The sequence below is a fragment of the Oryzias melastigma genome, linkage group LG16 (assembly GCF_002922805.2).
Source record: "Oryzias melastigma strain HK-1 linkage group LG16, ASM292280v2, whole genome shotgun sequence".
NCBI classification, from domain to species: domain Eukaryota; kingdom Metazoa; phylum Chordata; class Actinopteri; order Beloniformes; family Adrianichthyidae; genus Oryzias; species Oryzias melastigma.
Genome location: NC_050527.1, coordinates 10,951,864 through 10,965,435, shown reverse-complemented (window position 1 = coordinate 10,965,435; position 13,572 = coordinate 10,951,864). Strand labels below are relative to the sequence as shown.

At 39.4% G+C, this 13,572-nt stretch overlaps 1 protein-coding gene across 1 annotated transcript in view; it reads left to right on the top strand.

Moving 5' to 3' along the window:
* Window positions 1-8,436: 8,436 nt before the first annotated feature.
* LOC118599815 (stress response protein NST1-like) overlaps window positions 8,437-13,572 on the top strand; it is an 8,262-nt gene continuing 3,126 nt past the window's right edge. Inside the window, exon 1 of the mRNA XM_036215902.1 lies at window positions 8,437-8,663. The gene's annotated coding sequence lies outside the window, so the exon portion shown is untranslated. The remainder of the gene's footprint in view (window positions 8,664-13,572) is intronic.

The window sequence follows — 13,572 nt, the reverse complement described above, 5'->3', positions numbered from 1 at the left end:
AAAAGTTTAAACTTTAAAAGAAATCATGTAGTTTCAAACATGAATATAACATTAACACAATAGAAAATAGCATATACTTTTTATTTATTCCTATAATTTTGGAGGGTTAATAAAAGAAAAATAAGCATAATTAAAACAAGAAATATATATATATATATATATATATATATATATATATATATATATATATATATGACAAAAATAGAAATGCAGTCAATTTTTTTCAGAACAAACATTAAAAAAATGCAAGCTTACTATATAATAATATAAAAATTACTAAGAATGGTGGGATAAATCGATTTGATGATATATCACGATATTTCATTTGGCGATTCTTGTACCGATTTAAAATGATGACAAGATGATATTTAATACATTATTTATAAGTGTCATTCAGCTACTCACTGTTGTTTTCTACCTAACCCCTAATTATTCAGGTATTATTTTCTAAGTTATAATCTTAAAAAAAAGAAAATAAAAATTGTTCTTGTCTTAGGATATATTGCAATATGTATCATATTGTGAGACACAATCAGGATACGTACCATATCACCATGCTTTTGCCTATACACAGCCATACTAATTACTACAAAGTACACATTAAACTAAACACATATACACAACTGTTTTCATCGTAAATTGAAGTTTTAAAGCATTGTCACTTTCTTGTTTTAAAAACTGCACAGTGGTGTATTGGTCAGCACCCTTGACTCAGTGAAATGCCTCTAGTTTGAAATCCCTTCTGTGGGGAATTCGCATGTTCTCCCCCATGCATGAGAGGGTTCTCTTTGGCACTGTGGTTTCCTCCAACACCCCAAAAACATGCTTCATTGGTTTATTAGATGATTCTGTTCAAGGTGTACCCCGCCTTTGCCCAATTGTTTCTGGGATAGGCTCCAGCAACAAGAAAGCGAGTCAACGGGTTCAGAAAATTGATGGATAACGATGTAACTGTATGTGTGTATGATAGCATGGCTCTATGATGGACCTGTACATGGTGCACCCCACCTTCGCCCAATAGATTCCAGAAGCCCTGTGACCCCAAAAGGGATTTAGCAGGTTCAGAAAATGGATGGATGGAGGCCCATTAAGAAACAAAAAAAGTAAATGAACTAAATACAACTAACAACAGCAGTGCAACACCCAGACTGGGATAAAGGCCAGCTAAAGCACATTTGTCCTCCTAAAATAGAAGCAGAGGGGCGTGGAGCATGCAAACTCAGCTTTCCATAAAATCACCTCATTCTGGGGTCCCTTATACTCGCTGATACTGTTCTTTTCATAACAAATAATACCTGGGTTAGTCTACAAGGGTCTATCTCGGCTTAACTGGGGCAAAGACAGAATGTTTTGGCTACACTGACTGAAGGAAAACCACATGTGCTTGCAATTTACAGCCTCCAGTTAAACTCTCAGGCATGGTTTTAGATTGAGGAAGGAAGCCAGAGTGCCTGGAAAAATGTTCACACAAAGAAGAGCGTTTTAGATTCTCACCAGAAGAACCTCGATCTGTTTTGCTGTTATTACAATTAGTTACGTTTTTCCACCATTCTATAACCAACACAAAACCAGATCAAAAATTTACCTAAAAATTATACTCAAACAAGTGTGTTTACAAAGTGTTTTTTATGAAATAATTATGTTTTTCTTGCAAACATGTTTAATGAATTTAAGTCAAGCAGCAACTACTAATCGTTCTGTTCAGTTCTCAAATTGAACTACACTGAAATAGCAAATTATGAACTTCTTAAATGAAAACAAGTAAAAAAAAATGTAAATTATAGGGGAAAAATACAACTATGTAGAAAGAGACAAGAAAAACAGCAACAAAATGCATTGAGGCAAAAGTTTCTGTGTCGTTCTGTATTATTTATAATTTTTTAATTAGCTTATCATTTTGTACATTTATTTAATGTGTGGTTTCATTCAAAACAGAGTTTGTGTTTTGTAACTCGACAGCATAACTGAGGTGTAACTGTCTAACAACAAAATGTTCACCTCAGGGTACCTTCAGCAGAGGGCCGTGTGTCTTTAAAAAACACACAACATGGGAGGTTTACACTATAAACATGACTGAAATTTGTTAGAAGTGGCAGTTGTAAAATCTTCGAGTCAGAGAGTAGAGTTGATCACTGTGGGTGGATCCTGCCTGTTGAGCGCGATAGCGGAAAGAGGCGTTGTTCAAATTTCAGAGCGAGTGAGGCGAGTTTGCTGAAGGATATTTTTTAGAGAGTGAAACTTCTCTGCATTTAAAAATCCATCAGAGAAATTTAGCAGAAATGTAATAAAAAAAAATCACTAATTTCACTCAAAATATCACTCACACATCATAACATCATAAAACTAGGGTTATCTTGAATTTTTTTAAACATTTCATATTATTTTTTGCATTGCTAGAGTTATGAGTACCTCAGTCAAAAATATAAAAATAGTGAGAAGCCCATGGGGTTATACATTTAAGGTCTGTTTCACCGCGAGCCACCGTGGTTTATATAACACAGAAGCAGATGTTCCTGTTGCAGCAGCTGCCAAACTAGAGCCATCTTTTGGGATTTAACAGATTTTTTTTTTTTAGAAGTCATATATATGCAGATGTTACTTACATTTTTACCAAGGGGGTATCACCTGAGCAGAGTTAAGTCAATAAATATAAATGTAAAATAATGAACTTATTACAGTTTGACAATTAATGTAAGTGTAGGTGAAATATCCAAAGTTCAAAGAACTAGTTGACTTCCTCTCAAGAGAAGCAGATCTTGCTTGTGATCCTCTATTTTCAGTAAGCACTAAAGAGCGTGGAAGGAGAAAAACCCAAACAACAAAGAAATCAAACAGTTTATGCTAAGACTCTGTTTACAAACACAACAGAAAGAAGCTACCCACCCTGTGCATTTTGTTAACATTCTGGACATTTCATCTGAGAATGTAAAAGATTCTGTGAAAAGATGTTGCAAGATCGTGTTAAATTTATGCAAGCAGAAAAGCTGTGCTTTGGCTGTTTGAAGGTTGGTCATCAGTCAAAAAGGTGCAACAAAAGAGGCTACTTCAGAAGATATAAAGAAATTAAAACAAGGAAAAGCCAACTCTCTTGGCAAACGCAGTCAGCTGCACAGTTTAAATGCTTTTCTTGATGACAACGAAGTCCTCGGAGTTGGAGGGGGGCTTTGCCGATCAACCCTGGACTATAGTGTTAAACATCCAGCTATACTTCCCAGGAGGTCTCATGTATCATCCTTGCTTGTGAAGCACTATCATGAGCGTGTTTGTCATTAGGGCAGAGGAATGACCATGAATGAACTACGTTCAAATGGGATATGGATAATTGGATGTGGAAACATGGTCTCCTCGCACATTTACAAATGTGTGAAATGTAGGAGATACAGGAGAAACACAGAAGTTCAAAAAATGGCTGACCTGCCCAGAGAGCGGACAGAAACAACCCCTCCTTTTACATACTGTGGCCTTGACTGTTTTGGTCCCTTTATAGTAAAGGATGGAAGGAAAGAATCAACAAGATATGGCCTTCTGTTTACTTGCTTGTGTTCAAGAGCTGTCCATATTGAGACACTGGATGATATGACAGCAGATGCTTTCATACATGCATTTCAAACCTTTGTGGCAATCAGAGGGCCGGTTTGCCAAATAAGGTGTGATCAAGGCACCAACTTCATGGGAGCCAGAAAAGAGTTTTCCAAGTTGCTCAAGAAGATGGACCCAGAACGTCAAAAGGCTCTTGGTTGTGAGTTTGTACCAAACTTCCCATCCTCAAGTCACATGGGGGGAGTTTGGGAATGTCAAATAAGAACGATCCGAAGCATTCTCACAGTCATGCTTGATAAGACAAGAAACAGACTTGACACTGCATCTCTGAGAACTTTTCTGTATGAAACAATGGCTATAATCAACTGTAGACCATTAACTGTGGAACACTTGAATAATCCCACACGAGGTATTTATTGTGCTTTTTGTTTGTATTACTTTGTATTGTTTTATGGAGTTTTTATTTACTGAAATGTTTTATAATGCTTTGTTCATAGTTTTCATGGCATAACGAAAGCGAAGGCACGAAGTGTACCCAAAGTTGGATGACGTGCAAAGAGAAAATAAACGCCTGTTGCAAAATCCGACCTGTGTTGTCATGAGAAGAGTCACAATTAAATTGAGCATTTAGTTTAAAACAAAATGCCTTAGTTATAAGAAAATATATATCCAAAATGTATGATCCATGTCAAAAGTGTAAATCTGATAAAAACTCCTAAATACAGATGAAAGGATTTATGGACCAGAAGTTTGTATTAGAAAGCTGGTCCAGTGCTGGTCTACGGTGAAACCTGATCATTGATATTTAGTGACTGGACTAGTCATTTCTGACATCACGTACAGGAAGTGCTGTAAGAATATTAACTTTTAATCCACACAACTTGACCCTTTTTAAAATTTTACATGACAGAGATAAGTGAAAGTTTTTGTTGAGTCCATTCACCTGCCAATCGTGAATACATTTCATTTCACAGTAGCGCAGTTTTCATTAAAATAAAACAATGAAATAAATATCTTAAAACAAGACCAAACAGATGTGGTTAATTGTTGTTTTTTTTTAAACAAGGAAGTGAATAGGATAATACCAGACTGTATATGTGTATATGGGAACTGGACTGAGTGACCACTCCCCCCTTGTGCTCCAAACAGGAAGTATTCACTGGTTTGAAAAAGTCAAAATCCCATATACTTCTTTTGAGAAATAACTAGCAACTACTATTTACTTCCTTTCGTAAAATATTTTCTTTTCTGTGGATGACTTCACACTCACTCAGCCCAGTTCTAATACACGGTTGAAACCAGACCCTAATGGCCATTCAAGGAACAGCAACACTTGGTAATTCTGTGGGAACTGATGACAAATAATTAAAAGAAAAATATTTAAATAACTGGAAGAAGCATAACAAATTGATATTTATTGAGTATATATTTAGATATCAAAATTCACCACAATTAATTTTTGTAGGTTTACAAATTATAAAATATACTAGGGTTTTTTTTTTCAGGACCTACAACATGTTTGAGACCACCTGTTAGGCTACAAGCTAGTGGTGTTACAGTCTCATTACCCAGGAGCAGGCTCAGATAAACTAGGAAAAAGTAGGCTAATATAGTTGAGCCTTTAAACACATTCCTTGAACGTCCAAGCCCAGCCTTCTGGGGCATTTAAAGACCTGCTAAAGGCAGGAACACACACACAACCACAACCAACGCTACAACGAGCATTTTGCTTTAAAGTAAACAACTCATTTTGGCTTCTGTGAGTCGAGCTCCGAATTCTGATCTCCACCCATCACCACGAGAAGTGCTTCGTCATTGTATCTGCGTCACCGCCTCCCCAGCAGGAACCTGATCTCTTAGTTTCCCACCTGACTTGAAGGCAACAACCAGCAAAGCGGAGGAATGAAGGCGGGGAAATCCCTCTATGGAATCCAGCTGAGCGCTCAGGTATATCCGTCTTTCCCAAACACCTCCATCTGTGTTTGTGCACCTTTTCCCACCTCTTTTTATCTGTGTTTTCTCCTTTTGGGAGTTGCGGCTGTGCGTGAGGAGTTCACTGTGTTTCGCGGGATTATGTGAAACGCGGTGAGGTCAGAGAAACCTGTAGGGCTGAACGGTGCGGAAAATAAAGACGCGACGCCTTCACGACCGCAGCGAAGCGAAACATTTAAAACTCCACACTGTGGACAAACTCAGACTGAATAAATGTATACAGGAACTCTGTAAAATGGGGTTTGCTTACTTTAATGACGTGCAAATTAAAGCTAAAATTCAAAAGACACATTATTATCAATCCAGAACACACTGACTTATATTTGGGGTTGTTTTAAAAAAACATGTTTTGAAAATGAAAGAAGTTCTAATAGTGTCATGTGAAGTCTGTTTTTGTCTCTCGGATTAACTGATGTGCTTATTTCTCCTGTTTTTCCATGTTATCCTGATGTCCCCCACTGGCACTGAACATACACAAATGATGTGAGTATGAACTATAATGTCTTTAAATGAGTCAATAGATTGGCGATTATAACTATGGTGTTATTGAAGTATATTACATTAGAAGAAAATCTCCATTAGCTTTTAGATCATTTATATTCTGTGCAACTTTATATATTTATTTATTTTTTTGTTTTTTAATCAAGAAAAACTGTTCAATTCAGGCTGTATTTCAGCAATATTGATATATTTATGTATTGATAAAAGTGGTGACTTTTATGTTTTCAATTTTTTTTTTTTTACTTTAACCAGGACAAAGCAGTAAACTCAAATAATTAAAGTTATAAACAAAAAAATACTGTAAAATAAATACATTAAAATTTGAAAAATAAAGATACCAAAGTAGGTGCCCACAGCGGCATTCTGGGAGTGGTTTTAAGGCCCTCTCCCTAAAGCTTTTGAGCGCAAACACCTGTTTTATCTCTACAGACCACATGTTCGCTTCAAACATCTCCCCGCTGTGATAAACTAGTGACAAAGTAAAGAGGGATTCCCTCTTTTGAGAATATTTTGGCTTTACTCGAACACTTGTTAAGTCATTTTTTTATCATCAATTTGGAAATAAATCAATAATGGAGCAATATGGTTGATGTTTCATAGGATTATCAAGATTATTGAAAGGTTTGACATCAGTCATCACCATGCATGGATGCTTGACATTTACTGCATCCACAAGGTGGCAGTCTAAGCCAAACCAAAAAAGTGGAGACTTCAGTTAGCACTTTAGAGTGCAGAGCGTCTGCCACAATTTGTTTTTTTTGCACCACATGCTTTGAGTTGTCTTGTTTTAGTTGTAGAGGTCAAACCATATGCTGGAGGGGAAGTGTTGTTTCCTTAATCGACTGTTGTTGGGTGCAGTATTTTCCTCCTCTGTGTGTTGTTCACAGACTAAATCCTAAAACTGGTGAATTAAAAGGAGGCTTCACCCTTCCTGCTTGCAGGGAAGGAGCAGGAGAAACACGATTCATAAATTCTTCATGACATAATGGTGTGCTATGAATATTGATGCACTGTTACCCTCCATCCAGTTGGTGCTGCTGAGAGCTCAGCACAAGTAAAAAAATCCCTTCAGCCAATGTCTTCATCGCACACAAACAAGTTTTCAACATCTTCAGTTGGTTATTGTGCAATATTTGAATGGAAAGGTGTAAGAGCTGCAAGGTAAAGGGAGATGATCTGGGCGGGAGATGTTATGCAATCACTTAGTGATGATGCTGGAGAGGGATAAAGATGTCCCTATAACAAACATAACCCCCAAGCACTCAGCTGGAGTGATGCACTGCGTGCATTTGCTTTTGAACAAATGAGGAAGAGCGGTGGGGCGGAGGCTGGATGTTTACCTCAGTGGTTTGGGTGTGTCTGCAGCGTGAGTGCAAGGAGTGGGTCGTCTCAGTGTCTGTGGTTCCAGGCTGTTCCTGTCTCCAGGGACTGTGGGTCTGTAAGTGCTGCTGCTCCTCGCCTCCTCCCTCCGTCTCCCCTCTCCTCTGGGCCCAGCTCAGCACCTGCTCCATGCAGTCGGCACAGGCAGGGCTGGGCAACGGTTTCCAAGCAACTAAAGGCTTTCTCTTCTCACACCTTACCAATCTGATCTACCCATCCGTAGATCTAGTTTAAAGTAATAAACCTCAACTGTCTCCTAACTTTTTAGTTTGTCTATGCAGGGACTCCCATAAAAGCTTTATATTTTGGTGAATGTTTAACAGCCCTGGTTATTTGGCCGTTTTGCCTTGACGTGTTGTCACTTTTGTGACAAAACTCAAAACAAATGGACAATTAACCTCCATTTTTATTTTTTTTTCCACACAAGTTTGTATCTACAGTGTGGCATTCATAACCTTTTCGGTGGTCAGCGATCTGCCATATAAGCTGAAACAAAACATGACCCGGGAGTGTTTTGCATGCCAAGCCAGCCTACCCATGCAAAAAAAAAAAAAAAAGTGTTGGTGCCTCATCCCGTGTAGTAATGAGAATAATAACCAACCCCCTCCGCCTATAAGCCGTATGTCCCTAATGGGGTCAGGCAGATGGGTGGGGAACATGCTGGGCTTCCTAAAGACTTCCAGTACGCTTGAGTGTAAATGAAAGCGAGCATGACTTGTCTTTTATTTGCTTGTTATCAGTTGTTTTAAATCCCAAGTTTTAATCTCATAAATGGGTTCAAAACTTATCACAGACATATTGATCTTGCTTCTGTGCGTCCCTACCGTTACTGGACATTGTACCCTGTTAATGATTGCTTGCTTTCCCCCATTATCTCAGGGGTCTCTGTAACTGGGTTGAACCACAGTTATGAACAGATATTTTACTTAAACTTTATATAATTTTTTTTTATTTTTACATACAATTTTGGTGCTTTTAACGCAAATTTCGTTGAATTTTTGGGTGAATCCAGCACTGTGAGAAAGTTGTTTCCATCTCCAGCATCGTTGTGAGGCGTTGCTGGGTTGGTTCAACTCAAGTCCAAGCTTCAGCTGGAGGCTCCGCCCCTTTACGAGCATCGGACACCTTCGGCACAACAAAGCATGCGTCGCCCCGAAACATTGTTTCTCTGTTAAACCAGCGGAATATCGCAGGGTTTCTGTGGGATTTTTGTGCCGTTTTCTCCTCTCTTGATGCCAAACCCAGAGTAGGTAAGCCCGTTTTAAGGGGGTGTGTTTAGCGGGGGAAGCTGCTGTATGTTTTGTTTTACATTCGGCGCCATTTTCATACAGAGATTGTTTAAATACCCTGGCACAGCGGTCCGATACAACCGCCGCTCGGTTTGATTTAAAAATACTGAGGAGGATATTTAAGGTCTTCCGGGCTATTTGTTTTATCCGATATTAATATGTAATTTTTTTCTGCATTCGTTTTAGTAATTAAAGCCATACTTTGTGCTTATTTTGAAAGCTTAGCGATAGTCTTGCAGAATGTTAAATAAAAGTAGTCCCTGCTGCTGGCGGAAGCAGCAAATCGTTTGTTGTGGTTGTTTTATATGTGCGAGTTATTGCTGTCATTTTTTTGAGGGATGCTCACGTTTAGCAAAACTGAGAGGAAAATCTTTGTTTTCTGAACAAAAATTAAAATAATATTTAAATATCATATAATTGAATCAAATTAGTGTGAAATAAAAAAGTTACTTTCTAAAATTACAATAAAAAAAACGATTTTTTTTGTGTTTTGTTTTGTTTGTGTCCCCTAAACTAAACCTATTTAGGGTGATATTTTGACTCTATATATGCCAAGTTTGTTATATATATATATTTAAAGAATTTAATAATGACATTACAGAGATGGTCTGCTTCAATTTCCCATTCTGCTTGATGTGCCTTGCTTCTACTCCCTGGAGGAATGTTTGGGTTAAAAATACCCATCCTGGCTCAAAAGGGGAAGGAGGAGGAGTGGGGGTATTTATTATTTTTTTTGAATATGTTTGTTCCTCTTGCCCGTGTGGCTCCTAATGCACTCAAGTGAAACTCATCCAATAAGCCTCATCTCCGATGATGATACTGCTGAATATATATAGTCAGATAATCTTTTGCGAGGAGCTGCAGATGTGACGTAGGGAGGATGAGGCAGAGGCTAATGCAGCAGAGCTGTAGTATAAACACCGAGGTTTAAGAAGTGAGAGATCCAGGTGCTTGGGGTCTCCTCCGCTGTGGAACAATGATGCTGCATGTAACCCAAAAGTCCTGAAGTGATGTTGAGCGATGTTTTTGCTCCCGCTTTTGCAAGAGTGAGGTCATCTAGGTCCCAGAAGAGCTTGCTGGTGTAATCCTCTTTTGGGAGTTATGATGCATTGGTACAGTTAGACTACCACTCTGCGGTGCGAGTACAAGTAAAGCTGGGATGGACAACACATTCCTGAAACGGCTCTCAAAATGAGGATTTTAACTGCTGACATTAAAACACTATTAATTAATCTGTAATTTGAATACAAATCAGTGCTATTAATCAATAAATTCATTCATATTCCAGACACCCTTTAATTTATTCAGGCCTGAGGGCACAAGGGTTGTGATTGGGCAAACGGTGACTAATTGACAGTTTGTCACAGAGATAAACTGTAAGTAAACAGCTGTGCATGCTTTCATTTAAAGACCCACTCTAATGAAAATATTGTTTTTGGTGCTTTAAACTTGTTCTTGTGATATTTGAAAGAAAATTGAGCTTAAATGAGCATTTTTAATTCAAATTGTTGTGAATCAGGAACATAAAGAAAAAAAAATCAGTTTGAAAAGTGTGTTAAAGTCATTATGTAAAATCTACACTCGGCAGGGCAAAAGCTCCCTACTCCGCTCCATTTTTGATGCATCCACTTGTAAACAAATACACCCACGTATGCCTTCGTTTTCCTCGACCGAGCTGGCATCCGGTTTCAAACTGTACGGCTATATTACTCGCCATTTTTGTTGCACCAGCAATGTATGGTTGGGGTTATTTTGGGCTGTAAGCTAGCTGGAGAGAGTGTAAACAGATGGAGAAGGGGAAGTGGGGGCGGGCTTACTCCACGTCCTCAACTCAGAGGTGAATTTTTAGTGAACAACTGCAGAAACTATATCCCAGAAAATGATGCAGTTTTTCATTTTTGGGGGTGAAAATTGCATAACTGAATTAAAAGGCTGTGGATCAAAAAATAATTAGAGTGGGACTTTAAAAGCAGTAAAAATAAGCATTAAAACTAACCTGCTGGTCCTTTGGACTGTGCAGGGAGGAAGCCCCTACAGAGAGTATGCAAACTCCAAATGTTGCATCACAGTTGTCCTCTGTAAAAAGTTCCTGTAGAGCTAGTTTCTTTTTGTGAGTGTGTAACTTAATATCTTTCTTCGTGTGCCATGAGGTGCTGGAAGCTCCTTCTGTAATGGGCTCTGGCTGGCCTGAGACTTGAAATGGATTCAGAATTGCTTTCAGGGCAGCCACAGTAAATCAATCACACCACTTCATTGTTTTCCCATGTCGCCTCATGTTACAGCATCAGGCTAACAGACCATCTGTGCATATCGATTAGTTCAGGACTGGATTTGGGAAAGGCTTACACACAGAGAACTTACTGCAATAAGCCCTTGCATCTGAACATCGCTTTGTAACCTTAAGAAAAAAAAGTCTGAACAGTGTTTCTCTACGTCAGAAGGAGGATTCGGAAATGTAACCGGTGTTGCTGGGCAGGTTTTGAGCTGAACTAACTGTTTCGTGTGACACGTGGTAGCTTCATGGTCGGCATGTGTGTCAGTGTTTACTTAGGAGCCACCATGTGGCCAGAGCTCTGAGATCTTGGCTTTTGTTTCATTTTTGTTGATTTTTTAGTCACGTAGGCGGGGCTCTGCATAAAACCATGAATCAGCAGAGCGGATCACAACTACCAGCTCTTCTGCCCGTCTCCCACAAACTTCTGCACTCACAAACGGAGACCCGTGCAGTCAGAGCGGAGGGAGGTGGTGAGATAGATGCTTTAGGCAGGTAGATGGAGATAATCTGACTTGGTCACTTGAGGGACTGATTATCTCTAAACTCCTTTTAATTCTTTAAGCCTGCTCTCTGTGTCCAGGAAACATGGTTTCTGCATGTTCAAGTATTCCTCCGAAAGCATTAGCACTTGTTCTTCAATCCAGGGGAAACTTTTAACGAAGAAGCTGCAAATAAAACCTTTTTTTTTCTTTCTTTTTCAAGCATGACTTTGCACATGAGATTATCTGTAGTGGTGCACACATGTGCACATGTGTGCAAAAATAGAATCCAGGTTGCTCTGCAAAGGCCAACTATTAAGTCGCTGCATCTTGCGCGCATGTATCTATTTATAGACTTCTCCTCCCCCTTTAATGCTAGCATTTACTCAGTCTGATTCAATTGCCTACACTTTTATTAGCCACCAATAAACAAACTGTAGATTAGCAAAATAACATGCATTAGATCTTCTTGAGTGATCATTATGTGGATGCATCAAATGAAGAGCTCTTGCAGCTCTGAATCAAAGCTCGCTTGAGCTCCAGTCCTGGGATTGGCATCTCAGCTCTTTGTGAGTAGACTCTCACCAGAGGGTGGCCCACTTCATCTATAATTTAGCTCATTACAGACTCTAATTATGCTGCATCCAGGGCAGCAACCCTTTGAACAGAACAGCAATATTTAACGTTCCTGCCATCCCATCAAAGTGGAGGAAACATTTTGTCATCCTCCGATAGATTGATGGCGCACTCAGAGATCCTGAGGTGGGGCCGCCATGTGCCAACAGGCCCGCGATGTGACTGGGGTCTGCTCAGCTGGCCGACTGCGGAGATGTTAGATAAGCGTTGCAAAATGGAGGAGGAGGAGGCAGACGCAAGCTCAGCTGGTCCATTAGGAGTGTGTCTGTTTTCTGACAATCAGAATTGAGATGACGGAGCATTAAAACACCCAGAGGAGTTGGTGGGCATTGAGGCGTGAAAGGTGTGTTTGTGTGTGTGGTGACCTGGGATATGGACCTATAGGAGGAGGTGGGGGGGTCTTATGGGGGGAAGGGCAGGTGGGATTAGTAATAGAGTGCCACACAGTTATTGGTCACTGGACACAAACAAAGGAAGGGCTAAAGAGGATTTGTTGTGTATGTGCCCCCCCTGCCTCCTCTTCCTCTCCTGCTGTCCTGTAGCGGGAACTGCGTGGTATGGAGATACCCTTTGGGGCGTCCCTGTACATCTGGACCATTGGTCTGTCTGCTTGTCTGGCATTTACTCCTCCCCCCACTCCACACAGAGTTAAGTGGGACTTGAACTACATATGGAAGAAACAAACAGCACCAGTTAGGTCAGAAAATAAGCATTCCACGTCTATGAAGAGACAGTATGGAGCTCTGGAAGTGATGCAGCGTAGTTGGAACGATTGTGTGGATGTGGTCAACGGTGCTGTTTATTTATTAATCTTTAGGGCTGGGCGATCAGGCCATTCACACCAAATTAAATTTTTGATTTTAATCGATTTCTTTTCACAATGCGTTTACTTTCTTTAACAAAAATAACCAATGACTTTTAGTACTTTTATTTTAACATCTCCTTTGGAAGTTGGCCTGAACACAAAGTGCAACTAAATGCAAGTTGTAAAAATGCTTTTAAAGGAATGCAGCAGGTGTTTCGGGAGTTGCAGCTAGCTTGAGCATCTTGTAAAGAGTAACGCTTCTCATACTCGACAGATTACCCCTGTTTCAGGTGTTAAACTTGTTCATCGTACTCCCACTTTTGGCAGCAACTGCCTTCGAACAGATTTTGCAGCGCGCGCTTTGTTGGTCTAAGTCTGAAATCACAAAATCAAAGAAACTGTTGCTGTTTTAGGAACAAACTCCTAGTTGCTGGTGCCGTTTTAATCTTTGCTGGAAGTGAGAAACAGGCGGGCTGTGCTGGGAAAATAAAATTCAGATTTTCACAAAAAATAAATAATCTCAAATAACAAAGTTATCAATAACATTGCTTAGTCCTAATTTATTCATACCTGTGGTGTAAGAAGATGCATGACTTATGCATTATATTACTTGTGTTTGTTACCTTCCAAAATGTGTGCTTTGCCACATTTTTTTGGCATTTATCACATTTTGGC